This window comes from Terrapene carolina, unplaced genomic scaffold (assembly GCF_002925995.2).
Source record: "Terrapene carolina triunguis isolate 2854851 unplaced genomic scaffold, T_m_triunguis-2.0 Scaffold96, whole genome shotgun sequence".
NCBI lineage: Eukaryota > Metazoa > Chordata > Testudines > Emydidae > Terrapene > Terrapene triunguis.
Window position 1 is genome coordinate 28,312,145 of NW_020664447.1, and position 14,507 is coordinate 28,326,651.

Consider the following 14,507-nt stretch of genomic DNA (forward strand, 5'->3'; position numbering starts at 1 on the left):
GGGGAGACAGATGGGGGAATAGGAATAGGGAAAAGAGGCAGAGGAGAAGGTGAGATGTGAGAAGTGGGGAATTGACAGGAAGCACACACAGGAAATGGTTTGTGAGCACTGAATTACACATGAGCTCAAAGTCATCCCTCATATAACACCACTGAAGTCAATGGAGTTACCCAGATGAATCTGTCCATTTTATTTTTGGAGTCCTATCATTGCAATTTGTTTGAAAAATTGAAATTAATCAGCTAGACAATGGAGAGGTTATTCAGAATAGATAAACTGCTCTATAGTGGAGTGTTGCGGGAGAAGTTCATTCAATTGCTGGGAGCACTGTGGCTCTACACACTTCAAGGGCTTTTGATCAGATTGTGGTAGCCTTCAGAAGGCTGTTTGAGTGGTTTGTGCTGGGATGGATTCAAAACCATCCAACTTTATTTCCTTGTGAGAAATTTTAGATGACTGATAAATCACCTACATTTGTAATAACAAAAACAGGCAAAATGTCCCTGATGCATATTTAATTATACCTGGTAAAACTGGTTTTATTGAAGGCTTGGTTTAAGTCTGCAGAGGATGCATTGTATTCTTCATACATAACAAAGGTTGAAACCCTGTTTTAAGTGCAAAACTCAGCTCAGCCCTAACTGGAGTCACAACCAATAACTTTAGGACAGAGGAAACATTTTTCAAGTCTCTAAACTCTGGGAGCTTATGTTTCAGTAATTGCCCCCCAAATTGTATGCTAAAAGGGTCATTATGTCTATGTGAGTACATACAAGATTCTGAAAACTGAGGTTACATTTAATTTAGTGCATTTGAATAATGGGGCCCCCAGAATCAGGATACAAATCCAGCTTCTGCTTATACACTTTTCCAAAGTAATTTCCAAACTATGATGTCTGTAGGATGTGCTGCAATGTGCTGAGGACCTCCCTAAAGAAGAAGGGAAGATTGTCTACATAAAGTGGAATTGTTTAAAATGAGGATGTATTGGGGAGAACATGAATGTGATCTTGGACCGAAAAATCCATGATCTGTAGTACAAGCTCTCATCCTGGAAAACTACATGCTTAACATATGCACCCTAAGACTGAACAGGGGGAAAGAACTGGACCCAGGCTGGAAGGGTGTCTGGCCTGTGAAGAAGATTATTAGAACCACATTTAGGGTGAGACAGTTTGTTTGTATCACAGCAAAATACAAATGGAAAACCATAGGTCAAAATATAAGAAAATGTGGGATGCTTGAAATAATTTAATAGCAGAACCAAGATAAGTATAATAAAGAGAAAAACAAAAATGTGCTGATGCAGTTTTGTAGTCTTGCTCTACAATTAGCTAGCAGTAGATTGGGGGGCCCTATTTGTTAAATTGTGTGTGTACACACACATTAGAAAAAAGACAACATAAAAAAAACCCAGCAACCGGTCAAGCTTCTACATTCTACACACATACGTGGTGCTGTGTTCCAGACGTACTTGTCTTCCTATTCTCTCTCCATTGTGTTTTTACACTTTTCTATTGCATCTTGTCCCTCTTAGCTCTGAAAGCCTGGACCCCCTTGCCTGTATAGAGCCCTATGGAAGTAAATGGGGTGAACAGGGGGGCTTGCCGGTATCAGACAATGTGCAGGATCAGGACTTCATATTGCAAATTCTTTGGGCCAGTATCCGTCTTATTTTATGTGAGGACAATGGGACTCTGATAGGGACTTCTGCCATCTACTGTAAACCAAAAAATTAATGATTGATGTTGGAGTGAAGGAGGCCTGTCACAGTGTGCTGAGATAAGAAATCCTGCTACACCTCCCCCCCCCCCCATCTGTACCGTCTCTGGAATTACAGCAACTGCACCCACTTCCTGACCCCTAATTTATAACCCCATTACTCTTGACTTTGGGTTTGACTCCCAAGCTGCATGGCATGTTGTTTTATGATGTAACAGGATTTTATGGACCACTCGGGAACATGACGCCTATAAGCAGAGTTCTAATATATGCACAATTAGCACTGGGTTCCAGCACCAGTGAGTTACCTAGTGTAACTTAACTGACTTCAGGGGCAGTTACATTAGGGATGAAATTAGTCGCCTAGGACGCTTTCTCCTCCCACCTTTGTGGCAGTCTTTCATACCCCAAGGTGTGTAGCGCGAAGAAAGGAGACTGGAGCTTCAGTAAAGCCCGTTGTGTGAACCTGATGCCCCATCCCAAGATGTGTTCACTACATTTTCCCTGTTGGGATTCTGGGGTGGGGAGTAGCCTTAATTTACCCTGAGGTTGGGACCCTGCAGACAGGTGGGTTGGGAGGACTCGATAAAGTTCTCGGGGGGGGGGGGGTAGAAAAACTTGAGATCGGAGAAGAAAAGAAACTTAGGAGATCACCGAAGGGAAGCAACTGGTTTGCCACGGAGGGAGGCGAAACACCGAGCAGGAAGATGAAGGAATAATGAACCCAAGGAGAAGGTGAGAGACGTGTCTGCACAGTGCGGGGCTTAGGGAACAATGCGATGAAGGGAAGAAGAAAGAGAGCCGGGAAGCGGAGGGGAGGGGGCTCTGGCGGGGAGGTGGAGCTGGCTGCAGCTGGCGACTCTAGCTCTCCCAGGTTGCTGGGCACGGGATCCGCACAGCGAGTCAGAGCCGAGCGGCTGCAACTGAACGGAGTCCAGAGGCGCTTCTTGCAGCAGCCCGGGCGGTCGGAGCTCAGCGCCTCCCGAGAGCCCCAGCTGCAACTTGTGAGCCGGCGGCCGCCGCCGCCGCCTCCAGCTCTTCGAAAAGTTGCCTCGGCTGCCGGACGGTAAGGGCGTCCCCGGTTCGCACGGTCCTGCCGGTCCCCGGGGTGTGACCCCCGTCCTGCCCTAGTCACCCCACACCTCCGAGCTCCCCCCGTCCTGTCCGTATCACCCCCGGACACCCCCCTCAGCCTGCACTAGTCACCCCTACAGCCCCAGAGCGCGGCCCTCCTCCCCCCTGCCCCGCCCTAGTCACCCCACACCCCTGGATCCCCCCACGGCCTGCCCTAGTCCCCCCCACACCACCCCTCCCCGCCCCGCCCCCCGTCCTGCCTCAGTCACAACGCGGCTCCCCCCCCAGCCTACCCCAGTCACCGCACACCCCCTGAGCGTGGCTGCCCTCCCTCCGTCCTGTCCCAGTCACTCCCTCCATCCTCCCCCCCCCCCCCCCCCCCCCGCCCCCCCCCGGCCCCCCCCCCCCCCCCCCCCCCCCCCCCCCCTCCCCCGAGCGCCTCTCCTTCCCTCTGTCCTGCCCCAGTTTACGCTCACCGTTCCCGGGGTCCTGCTCCAGTCAATAGACACCAGGGCTGCTCCTCCTTGCTCCTGCTCCTCCTTGCTCCATTCAGCATCCCCCACTGGGGCGCCCTTCGTCCCTCGCTGAGGTCCTTTTTCATTCAATACATCCCCCTCCCCTCGCGGCTTGCTGCGTAATCCTCACCCCCCCGGGTGCTGCTGTCTCCCCCAGCCCAGGGATGCTGCTGTCTCGGACGTTTCCAGGGTTTCCTTTGTGCCTCCCCGCGCCCTCTTTTTGCCTCGGGACAAGGGAACAAATCCAACCCCAGCTGGGAAGGAGGTTGCCCTAGGGTCACTCGGGTGGCTACAGCCTGGGATGGGTGAGAGGAACCGGGAAAGGCAGACAGGAGTGATGTGCTATCTCCTTTACCCCAGAGGCAGAGGGGGGTGTTCCTTGGGCTCATCTCCCCCTTTGCCCCGGCAGAGGAGAGAGAAGAAGGTGCCTGTGCGTTGGATGCTGGGCTGCAGGGACTTGTCAGTTTCCTGAGGTTGAAGGGCCAGAGGTGCCTCCCTTGCAGTTGCCCATCTGTTTCCTTCCCATGTCTGACAGTAACAACAGAAAGGTGATGGTAACACCTCTTTCCAAGCTCAGGTTCCCTGTGGGGGAACTCTTGTGTACCAAGACAGGCGGGGCCACATTCATATTAGCTGAATTTGGCCCTATTGTCTGTTCTTCAAGCTGGGTATGGACATGGGTTGCTACCTTTAACATCTCTGCGTGTGCTTTTGCTTCGTGAATCCTGTTACCGCCGAGAGGAATTGCTGAACGCGTTTTTCTCTCAAGAGTTACAAAGAGATTGGAACATTCTGTTACTTATTCATATATTTCTGGTCATGCTAACACATGAAGTTTCTGACGATCCAAGTGTCAGTGTTGCCCAGATTTCTGACTTCAGTACAGTAGGAACTGTTTAATTCAAATTTTGCTAATCCTCAAACCATAATTTAAAGGCAGCCTTTCAAAAAAAGAAAATCTAATATCTAATTGCAGAAAGAATGCTTTTAGTGAAGTCTGATGTTACCAATGTGCACAGCAGGGTATTTGCTACTATAGTATGAAGTTTTATCACAAAAAAAGTTAACTACAATTGCCACAATAAATGAACTGACATTTTGTGATGCATCATCCTTGCTTTTTAAATGTTGCTTGCTTGGTAATTAATAACAATTAGTCCTTTGCAGTGCTTTTCCCTGTCATTAGTGAGATGTGACTGTATATAGCATATATTTATAGCGTAAGAGAACATTTAAACACATAGTATTATTAATGGAATGAATTCTCTAGCAATGTATTTCACTTAATCGTCTAAATAGACTACCAAGGAGGGTCAATGGAAGTGTATTGTAGAATGTCAAGTGGCTTGTCAGATAATTCTGAGTGCTAGATAATGCCAGATTCTGAGCTCAGTTTCACCAATATAAATCCAGGGTAAATTCACTGAAGTGAGTGGAATTACTACAGCTTTATACCAGTGTAACAGAATGTGGCACAATGTATTTTACAGTCTTTTCTGGTTAAGGGGTCATTTAACATTTTCAGAAGAAAACAGTTTGTTTTCTTTCTTTGCCCTAAAAGTATACAAATTATGTGACTGAAAAAATCTAGCATTAGAACAAGTAGGTGTTTTTCTTATTCTTTATTTTAAAACATATATTATTCTCACAGCTGCTTCTTTCTCTGCCACTTTCTCTGGAGTACTTTTGCACAGTTGATAAAATTATTTAAATGTGTGACAAACCCTTGAAGGCAGTTAATATTTCTGTTGTTTATTGCCGCCAATGTACTATTTTTGTTGGATGCCACTGGAATACTGTAGAAGACAATTTGCCAGAAAATTAAATTCTTTTTATTTTTAATAGATAAGAGGAGGGTGGGAAAAGGAAAGAAAGATTTGTTTTAATTTCTCCAAGAAATTCCAGACTGTCAGCAAAGTCCAGTTATAATTTCTGTTAACCGCCTCACATTTTCTGCAAATGGGAGCCTAGGCAGTGAATCATCTAGCAACATGAGCTGTGTGCTAAGAATATGGAGATGTTACTGAGTTAGCCACTGTTGTCAATTACCTGAGGAAAAATAACCCCTGAAAGTACAGATCCAAACAAAATATGTATTTTTGAGACCCATTCCTGTACAAGTCAGTGGGAGCAGCATTGGGTCTTTACAGGTTTATTTGAATTGGATTTCTCAGTTTACATAGCAGGTACTTGCAGGAGATTCATGAAATGATACCAGGATAGAATGGATTCAGATGACAGAGTCCAGTTTTTCCTTTGTGATTTACAGAAAAGGTCTTTATTTTCTAGCTTTGTGAGAGTAAAATATCATGAGAAGACCACAAACCCCCCTCCTCCCAAAAAACCTCAAACAGATCCACTGCAACTTAATTTCCCAAAGTGGGAGATAATAGGGGGCTGATGATTTTTTTCAGGAAGGAGAAGTAGGATCTGGGAATTTGCATTTTTTTCTATGCTGAAAGCATCTAATAACTCTATCCCTAGATGATCTCATTTTTGGCTAGTTGAATTGTATTATCCTTTTTGGGGTGGAGCTGTGGGGAAAGGGAAACAGGAATTGTGTGCTTATGAAAATGCTGAGCTATCCTGAATTCCATTGCCAAGGTGTGTATGTGGTGTTTGATTCAAATCATTATTTCATACATGCAGCATTTTAGGTTGGTTTTTAAGAACAGAAACAATATTTGTAACCAAGCATAACAGTGCAGTTCATAAAACCAGAGCAACATCTGTTACTGTGACTTCAATTTCTTACTCTTTGGAGTAGCCAAGTTGACAGTTCAGACAGTTAAGTTTAATGTCCTGTGTTGAACCTTTGGTCCGGCTTAATAGTGACTGTGAAGAATCAATAACTTTAGCTTATGTTCAACTATAGCATGTCAATAGAGGAGTGAGAAGGGTTTAAAATTGCCTTATTTCATGGAGCTAGTCCCTGTTAACAGATGATGGTGGCTGATTTTATGTTTCTGTAACCTAGTTCCATCATTCAGGCTTGCCAACTTACTGCACTTCACGCATCAGAATGGGCTGGCATCTTGGATTTCTATCAGAGCTATGGCTGAACAAGCTACAGGGTCCTTACTGCTGCCAGAGTTTAGTATTTTTCATCCTAGCACCCTTTTATCTTAAGTTAATATATCTGAAGTTGAGTACTGTTAAGTGTTTAAAGCAGAGCGTGCCATACTTAGATGTGCATTTATTATTGGTAGCCTTGCCTTCTCTTACACATTTTGAAGTCTCTTGCCAATAAATAAATAAATACTAGAGATGGAAAAGTGAGTTAAATGGCTTTCTGTTTTTTGTGAATGAATTTGCTTTTCTTTCACCTTTCTCCCTCCTCCCCCTCACTGCCTTATGTAGGATTCTTCCATAATTAAAATATTATGACTTTCCTTATGGTAGCCCTTCACTTATGGCTAGGTTCCTAATTTGATGTCATTGAAAAAAATACTAGCAGATGACATTTCATCAGCTAGTGAATGCCCGTTTTTTTTTTAAGACCACAGTGCTAAGACCATATGGAAAGATAATGAGTTTAAGCTGATAAACAGTTTACAGATTTGCCCAAATAAAGGACTTTCTTCCTAGAAGACACATTTTACTTCAAAATAAATAATCTGGTTCCTCTGTTTTATTTAATTACCTCTAGTTCTGTCTTTTCTCAACCTGCCGTAGGAAAACAGACACAACTGCTTTGTGATCATCAGCTACTGTAGATGTAGGGCCATAGCTCTTACCTCAGGGAAGGCTTGAAAGAGGGTGTTCACCTATTACAGAGATGAGAGACTTGTATGTGGATGGATGGGTGGCCCAAGTATTGCCCCTGGAGTTCTATGATGCAGTGCAGTTTCCCATACCTTGCATGTAGCTCATAGCCTGCCCGGAGAGCATACAGGCTTAAGGTCCACTTGGACCTTGTAGACACAGGCTGCACTCTATGCTAATCCTGGGTAGTTCCTAATGAAGCTCTTAGTTTGGGGATTTCAGCAAATGCCATCTGAAAGCTGACCCCTCAATTTTTATGGATTTCTCCTGACAAATAATATCCCCTTGTTCTCTCATGGGGGTCTCTTTCTCTCTCTGCCAGTGCTTGTCCACTGCGAATAGGGCATCCAGATGTAGTTTCAGATTGAGAAGAAATGTCTGAAATAAAGGTAGACTTATTGGTAAAAGTTAGTTTGTACTAAGCATGAGGAATGAGGCAAAGAGAATGTTTCCTAGAGCTTCCGGACTCCTGTCTTTTCCTCATACGTCACTCTCCTAGACATTTTCCAAATGGGGGCACATCATAGGGCTGATGGCCTGAGACACATACATCACAAGTACAACAAGGAGTCTGGTGGCACCTTAAAGACTAACAGATTTATTTGGGCATAAGCTTTCGTGGGTAAAAACCTCACTTCTTCAGATGCATAGAGTGAAAGTTACAGATGCAGGCATTATATACTGACACATGGAGAGCAGGGAGTTACTTCGCAAGTGGAGAACCAGTGTTGACAGGGCCAACTCAATCAGGGTGGATGTAGTCCACTCCCAATAATAGATGAGGAGGTGTCAATTCCAGGAGAGGAAAAGCTGCTTCTGTAATGAGCCAGCCATTCCCAGTCCCTATTCAAGCCCAGATTAATGGTGTTAAATTTGCAAATGAATTTTAGTTCTGCTGTTTCTCTTTGAAGTCTGTTTCTGAAGTTTTTTTGTTCAATGATAGTGACTTTTAAATCTGTAATAGAATGACCAGGGAGATTGAAGTGTTCACTTACTGGCTTATGTATGTTACCATTCCTGATGTCCCATTTGTGTCCATTTATTCTTTTGCGGAGGGACTGGCCTGTTTGGCCAATCTACATGGCAGAGGGGCATTGCTGGCACATGATGGCATATATAACATTAGTGGATGTGCAGGTGAATGAGCCCTTGATGGTGTGGCTGATGTGGTTGGGTCCTCTGATGGTGTCGCCAGAGTAGATATGGGGACAGAGTAGGCAACAAGGTTTGCTACAGGGATTGGTTCCTGGGTTGGTGTTTCTGTGGTGTGGTGTGTAGTTGCTGGTGAGTATTTGCTTCAGGTTGGGGGGTTGTCTGTAAGCGAGGATTGGCCTGCCTCCCAAGGTCTGTGAGAGTGAGGGATCATTTTCCACGATAGGTTGTAGATCGTGGATAATGCGCTGGAGAGGTTTTAGCTGGGGGCGGTATATGATGGCCAGTGGTGTTCTGTTATTGTCCTTGTTGGGCCTGTCCTGTAGTAGGTGATTTCTGGGTACCCGTCTTGCTCTGTCAATCTGTTTCCTCAATTCCCCAGGTGGGTATTGTAGTTTTACGAATGCTTGATAAAGATCTTGTAGGTGTTTGTCTCTGTCTGAGGGGTTGAAGCAAATTCGGTTGTATCTTAGGGCTTGGCTGTAGACAATGGATCGTGTGATGTGTCTTGGATGGAAGCTGGAGGCATTAGGTACGTATAGCGGTCAGTAGGTTTCCGGTATAGGGTGATGTTTATGTGACCATCACTTATTTGCACTGTAGTGTCCAGGAAGTGGATCTCTTGTGTGGACTGGTCCAGGCTGAGGTTGATGGTGGGGTGGAAATTGTTGAAGTCCAGGTGGAATTCTTCAAGGGCCTCCTTTCCGTGGGTCCATATGATGAAGATGTCAACAATGTAGCACAAGTAGAGGAGGGGCACTAGGGGACGAGAGCTGAGGAAACGTTGTTCTAAGTCAGCCATAAAAATGTTGGCATACTGTGGGGCCATGCGGGTACCCATAGCAGTGCCACTGACTTGAAGGTATAAGTTGTCCCCAAATCTGAAGTGGTTGTGGGTGAGGACAAAGTCACAAAGCTCAGCCACCAGGCGTGCTGTGGCCTCGTCAGGGGTACTGTTCCTGACAGCTTGTAGTCCATCCTCATGTGGAATATTGGTGTAAAGTGCTTCTTTACACATCCATGGTGGCCAGGATGGTGTTTTCAGGAAGAACACCAATGCATTGTAGTTTCCTCAGGAAGTCGGTGGTGTCTCGAAGATAGCTGGGAGTGCTGGTAGTGTAGGGTCTGGTAGCGTAGTCCTCTGGAATCTCTCCCATCTTTCATGACTTTTCAAAAATAATCGCTAATAGCTCAGATATCTCCTCAGTCAGCATCTTGAATATTCCAGGATGTATTTAATCAGGCCATGGTGACTTGAAGACATCTAACTTGTCAAAGTAATTTTTAACTTGTTCTTTCCCTATTTTAGCCTCTGATCCTACCTCATTTTCACTGGCATTCACTATGTTAGATTCCAATCGCTACTAAACTTTCTGGGGAAAACTGAAACAAAAAAGTCATTTAGCACTGCCGCACTTTCCACATTTTCTGTTGTTGTTTTTCTCCCCACATTGAGTAATAGGCCTACCCTGTCCTTGGTCTTCCTTTTGCTTCTGATGTATTTGCAGAATGTTTTCTTATTACCCTTTATGTCTCTAGCTAGTTGAATCTCATTTTGTACCTTGCCCTTTCTAATTTTGTCCCTGCATACTTGTGTTGTTCATTTATATTCATCCTTTGTAATTGACCTTGTTTCCACTTTTTGTAGGACTCTTTATTTGAGTTTCAGATCATTGAAACAGTTAAAAACAGACATTAAGATTGTCTTAAAAATCATTCCCTCAGTTTTTAGTTAGTTCTAAATAGCAAATGTAGAGATGAAAAAGACATTGTAGACTATCCAGTTTATCCCATTCTCTCCAACCAGGTTTGTTCCGTACCAAACTTCCCCAAGTGTTGTCTTGGCTGATTGACTCCACTTCTCTCCTTCCATTAGCACATTTTCGCATAGTGACCTTAGTTCTAGGAAATTTTCCTGATGTCCAGCCCTTTGCTTTCCCATGGTCAGTTACATCCCGTTTATAGCCAATATTGCAGCAAAGAAACCAAAGCATTCAGCTTTGTCTTTTTTTATTGTCTGCAGAGCTCAGCATTCCAGTCACATCATAAACCTGTGAAATATCCTCTTCTGCTTTCCTTTTTGTTCTCATTGAGCTTTTGATGTCCTGAGGATCACTTGCAAAAATGTTGAGTGATCTGAACTCTTGTTTAGAGTAGGGTTGCCAATTTTCTAATTGCTGAAAACTAGACACTCCTGCTCCACCTCTTCCACACAAGGCCCCACCTCCACTCACTCTCCCTCCCCGCCCACCCCATCACTCGCTCTCCTCCCCCACCTCCCTGGTTGCTGGATCCCCCTTCTCCAAGACTCACCTGCCACCTGCTAAGGGGCCGGGGGCCAGGGGGGCGGTCGGTCCCCAGAATGAGGCAGAAGTGAAGGGGGGTGGAACCCACCAAGCCAATGGGTCTGGCCCCAGTTCTTTTTCCATCAAAACAGCTAACATTTCATTTAAACACTTCACTTAGAGTGTGTGGGAGAGGGCCTCCTGGTTCAGGCTTTGAAGGAGATGCCTCTAGAATGACTGCCACATTTAGGTTCAGTTAGAATGTGGTTAATGACGGCAAAGAAAGTGTTCTTAAGGTGAAGTCAATGAGAATTTTGCCATTGACTTCAGTGGTTAAAGAATTGGGCCCTTACAGGTCATGGTAACATAGAGTTTTAGTACGACATGTAAGTAGGGAGGTGAAAGGAGTTTTGCCTGGATTCCCTCAATTCTGCTTGAGAAACTTCTTCAGAGGGACTGGAATGAGTAGATCACTTCATGGACTCTCCATGCTATCAACCTGCTCCAGAAACAGGTGAAATTCCTTTATTTGCTATTAATTACAATTTCACATGCTCTAATATGGGCGTTGCCAGCAACCTGATAAATGAATGGGGTCATCTGGTTTTGCTGGAACTGGTACAATTTCCTCAACCCAGCTGCTGTTTAGTAAATGTTTACAGCGATATATCCACTCAGTGAAACATGGCTGATACTGTGAGTGACGTGTACAATGTTTGGAAAGTGAATGTTGTTATCAACGAACCAACTATTGTTAGCTTATTTTAAAGGCAGCATGATCCAGTGGATAAGGCACTGAATTGGAACTCAGAATCTGGGTTCTCTTGCTGGCTCTGCCACTGACCTCTTGCATGACCTTGGGCAAGTCACTTCGCCTTTCTGTTTCGGTTTCCCCCTCTGCCTTTTGTCTGTCTTGTCTATTTAGAGTGTAAACTCTTTAGACTGGGGCTCTCTCTCACTATCTGTACATACAGTGCCTACCTAGCACAATGGGCCTCTGATCTCAGTTGAGGTCCCTAGGCACCTCTGTAATCATTCATTATTAATTTCTTGGTATTCCTCCACCTTCTGTGATGTTAATGTCAAGTCCAACTCTTTATGACTTTCTGTTGATTCCAGTAGGAGCTGGATCAGGCCCTTTAATGTGGAAAGCTATTTTGGCAGAAATAATAACACTTATACTGTAAAAATGTTTTCACTCAAGGCTCATACCCGGCTTGAAATAAGTCTCACAATGTGCCTGCCATATAGGAAAGCCTTCTTATATGCCTTTTAAAGATGGATAAACTGAAGCACAGAGAGGTGAATTGACTTGCTTACTGTGATTCAGTGGCACAGTCTGGCATGGATCCCAGGAATCCTGTTACCCAGTCCCTCTGACACAATACAGAGCTGTCTAAACTGGGGCACTGACCATTTCTGCAGTGCTTTCACTTTCCACTAAACTGTACATAAACTGTAGACCTAGCAGCTTTTAAGTGGCATGATGCCAAGTTCTTAAGAAGGGTGATTTTGGTCATGTTGCTAGACATATGTTTTTATGGCCCTGATTCATCTGTTGGATTTAATCTGTTGGTCTTTTTTTAGTTATTATGGAAACAGTTACTATATTTACTTTTTTATGAAAGGCTCCGTGTGTGACAGTTAAGTGCAGAGGAGTTTTAAAAGGATAGTTAGGGATTGCACTAAATGAGGGTGCCTGCATTTCTTAAAGAGAACATACTAAATGAAGAGTATAGCAGCTTGCCTATTCTTGAAACATGGCACTCACAGGGTATCCATGTTAAACTGTAACAAGTGTTCTGGGCAAAAAACATGAGTTTTTATTTTTTTGCTTGCCTGCTAGATGGCACATCTCTCAGTCTTGTCTTGGGGACAAAGAGTACCAAATCTGCTTCTAGCTCTCAACCCACTTATGGTCTGATTTGAGAAACACTGAGCAACCATACATCCCATTGAAGTCAGTGGGAGCTGCAGGGCTCCTCACCTCTGAAAATCAGAACCAAGGTGTCTTGAGTTGGGCATTCTAAAAATCAGCACTTACTTTTGAAAACTTGAGCCCATATCAGGGAGACGGCAATGTAAAAGCTGTGTGTAGATTCTTGAAATGGTGTCATGGTCACTCTTGAGCCATGCCAGTGTTTCATCCATTATTTTCATGTGAAAACGGATTGGTTTCTGGTTTCAGTATTTGGTGGTCGTGAAGGTGAGGTTAGAGTAGGGAGTGCGATGAATTTGAGTCTCTACTGAAGGACACTTGAGAGAGGAGGCTTGGGAACAATTTATAGAACATGTTTGAGTGTTGAATCTGAGGACCTGATCCTGCTAGGTGCTGAGTGTCCGAGTCATTCCTGATGAGTTAGGTGAGCTCTCAGAACCTCATGGGACTTCAGATTTTATGGAAATAGGTGTGGGGGCCTAGACAGTGCATCTCTGGAAAGGCCCTGTTATCTAAATTACTGTTTAATAGAAGATAAAAATAAAATCTGAAGCTAAAACACTTCCTTACCCTTGTGCTGTGGATGCTCAAGATTTGATGATGGTTTTCGCAGGCACTGGTATATCTCATTGGATGGGGGATCTTGTTCCAGCACCTTGAGCTTTTGGTAATTTAACATCTTACTATAGTATGTCACCCTGGACACATAGTCCTGAGAAAAGACTTTGACTAATATGGATGTAAACGCACAGTGGTGCCTGGCCAATTAAAGATGAATCTTTTGTTTTTAAGGTGTGTGAAAGGATGTTTCAGTCACGGGTGAGTCTGGAGAGATTAAGGAGTACGAGGGTTTTCCATAGTCTGTGGCATTAAGAGTTTTTCTGACAGCACAGAAAGGGGAGAAGCTTTAGTGCTTCACATTCTGTACATTGCAACTTTGGCTGTTTTGGGATAGTGGTGGGGAGAGTTGGATGGGAAAAATCAGAGCTAAATTTAAAAAAAACAAAACAAAAAAACCTACAGTTTTGGAAAATGCTGCTGTTAATATTTTCTAGGCTTACTCCTTCTCTGCATTTTGGGTTGTTCATGGGATTCCCAAGCTGTAACACTGATCAGGAGCAGCACCAAAGTGTAGCTCTACCCATGGGGAACACAAGGTAATGGGGTTGAGAGTCCAGTCCTTTCTCAGCACTGATCAGTATTCTCAGCATGCAGTGAGACGCATGTTCTGGCCTCTGGACTGGGAGCCAGGTGCACCTAAACTCAAATCCTAGGTCTGATGCAGAATTCCCTCTGTGACCTCGGACAAGTCACAGCACCTCTCTGTGCATCTGTTTCTCCAGCTGTAAAAATGACCAAAATACCCAACTCCTATGGCTGCTGGGAGAATTCTAGTTAGCTAATCTTTGTAAAGTGGATCAATAATGAAAAGTGCCATGGGGTGTTAGCAAGTGCAAGAGGCTATGATGTCATAAACCACAGGCTTGTGACTTCTCAGCAGGAAAAGGCAAAGCTGGGCTGATTGTGAGAAAGCCCTTACAGAAACATAGAATGTGGAAACTCACCCTGCTATGGAGAACCTCTGTGTGATCTTATGCTCCATTCTGATTCTTAGCACAGGGCCTAAATGGGTCTGCTTAGCGCTTTGCGCAAGCTGCCTGCACCTCTCACTTACCCCCCCCTCAATGATAGGATCTTCTTAGGGTGTCCCGTTGTCTTTTGTGTTCCCTCTATTTAGTCTGTCAGCAACTTGGGTCCCAGCACCTTGCCATTCATTATGCCTTATACAGCACTCTGTGAGCACTTAAAAAGTAATAAATATTAATAATAGGGTTCTTTGAATCAGTAGACTTTTTGCTGCTTAAACTCACCTGGTTCTGCTGCTTATCCTCTATTAAAAGTTGTTATAATCCCCTGATTGTGACACCATAATAACTTCCACAGCAATGGAAGGGGATGTGGCATAGAGGATTATAGCTAAAGGTGGGGAAGCAGGAGAAGACACCTTTAAAGACGCAAAGATGCCACTTTCCATTCAAATATTCCCTTGCAATA

The 14,507-nt window shown here is 44.3% G+C and overlaps 1 protein-coding gene across 2 annotated transcripts in view; it reads left to right on the top strand.

The window, feature by feature from the left end:
* Positions 1–2,720: 2,720 nt before the first annotated feature.
* TSPAN18 (tetraspanin 18) overlaps positions 2,721–14,507 on the top strand; it is a 181,136-nt gene continuing 169,349 nt past the window's right edge. For both annotated transcript variants that reach the window (XM_026651236.2, XM_026651235.2), the window contains exon 1: positions 2,721–2,788. The gene's annotated coding sequence lies outside the window, so the exon portion shown is untranslated. The remainder of the gene's footprint in view (positions 2,789–14,507) is intronic.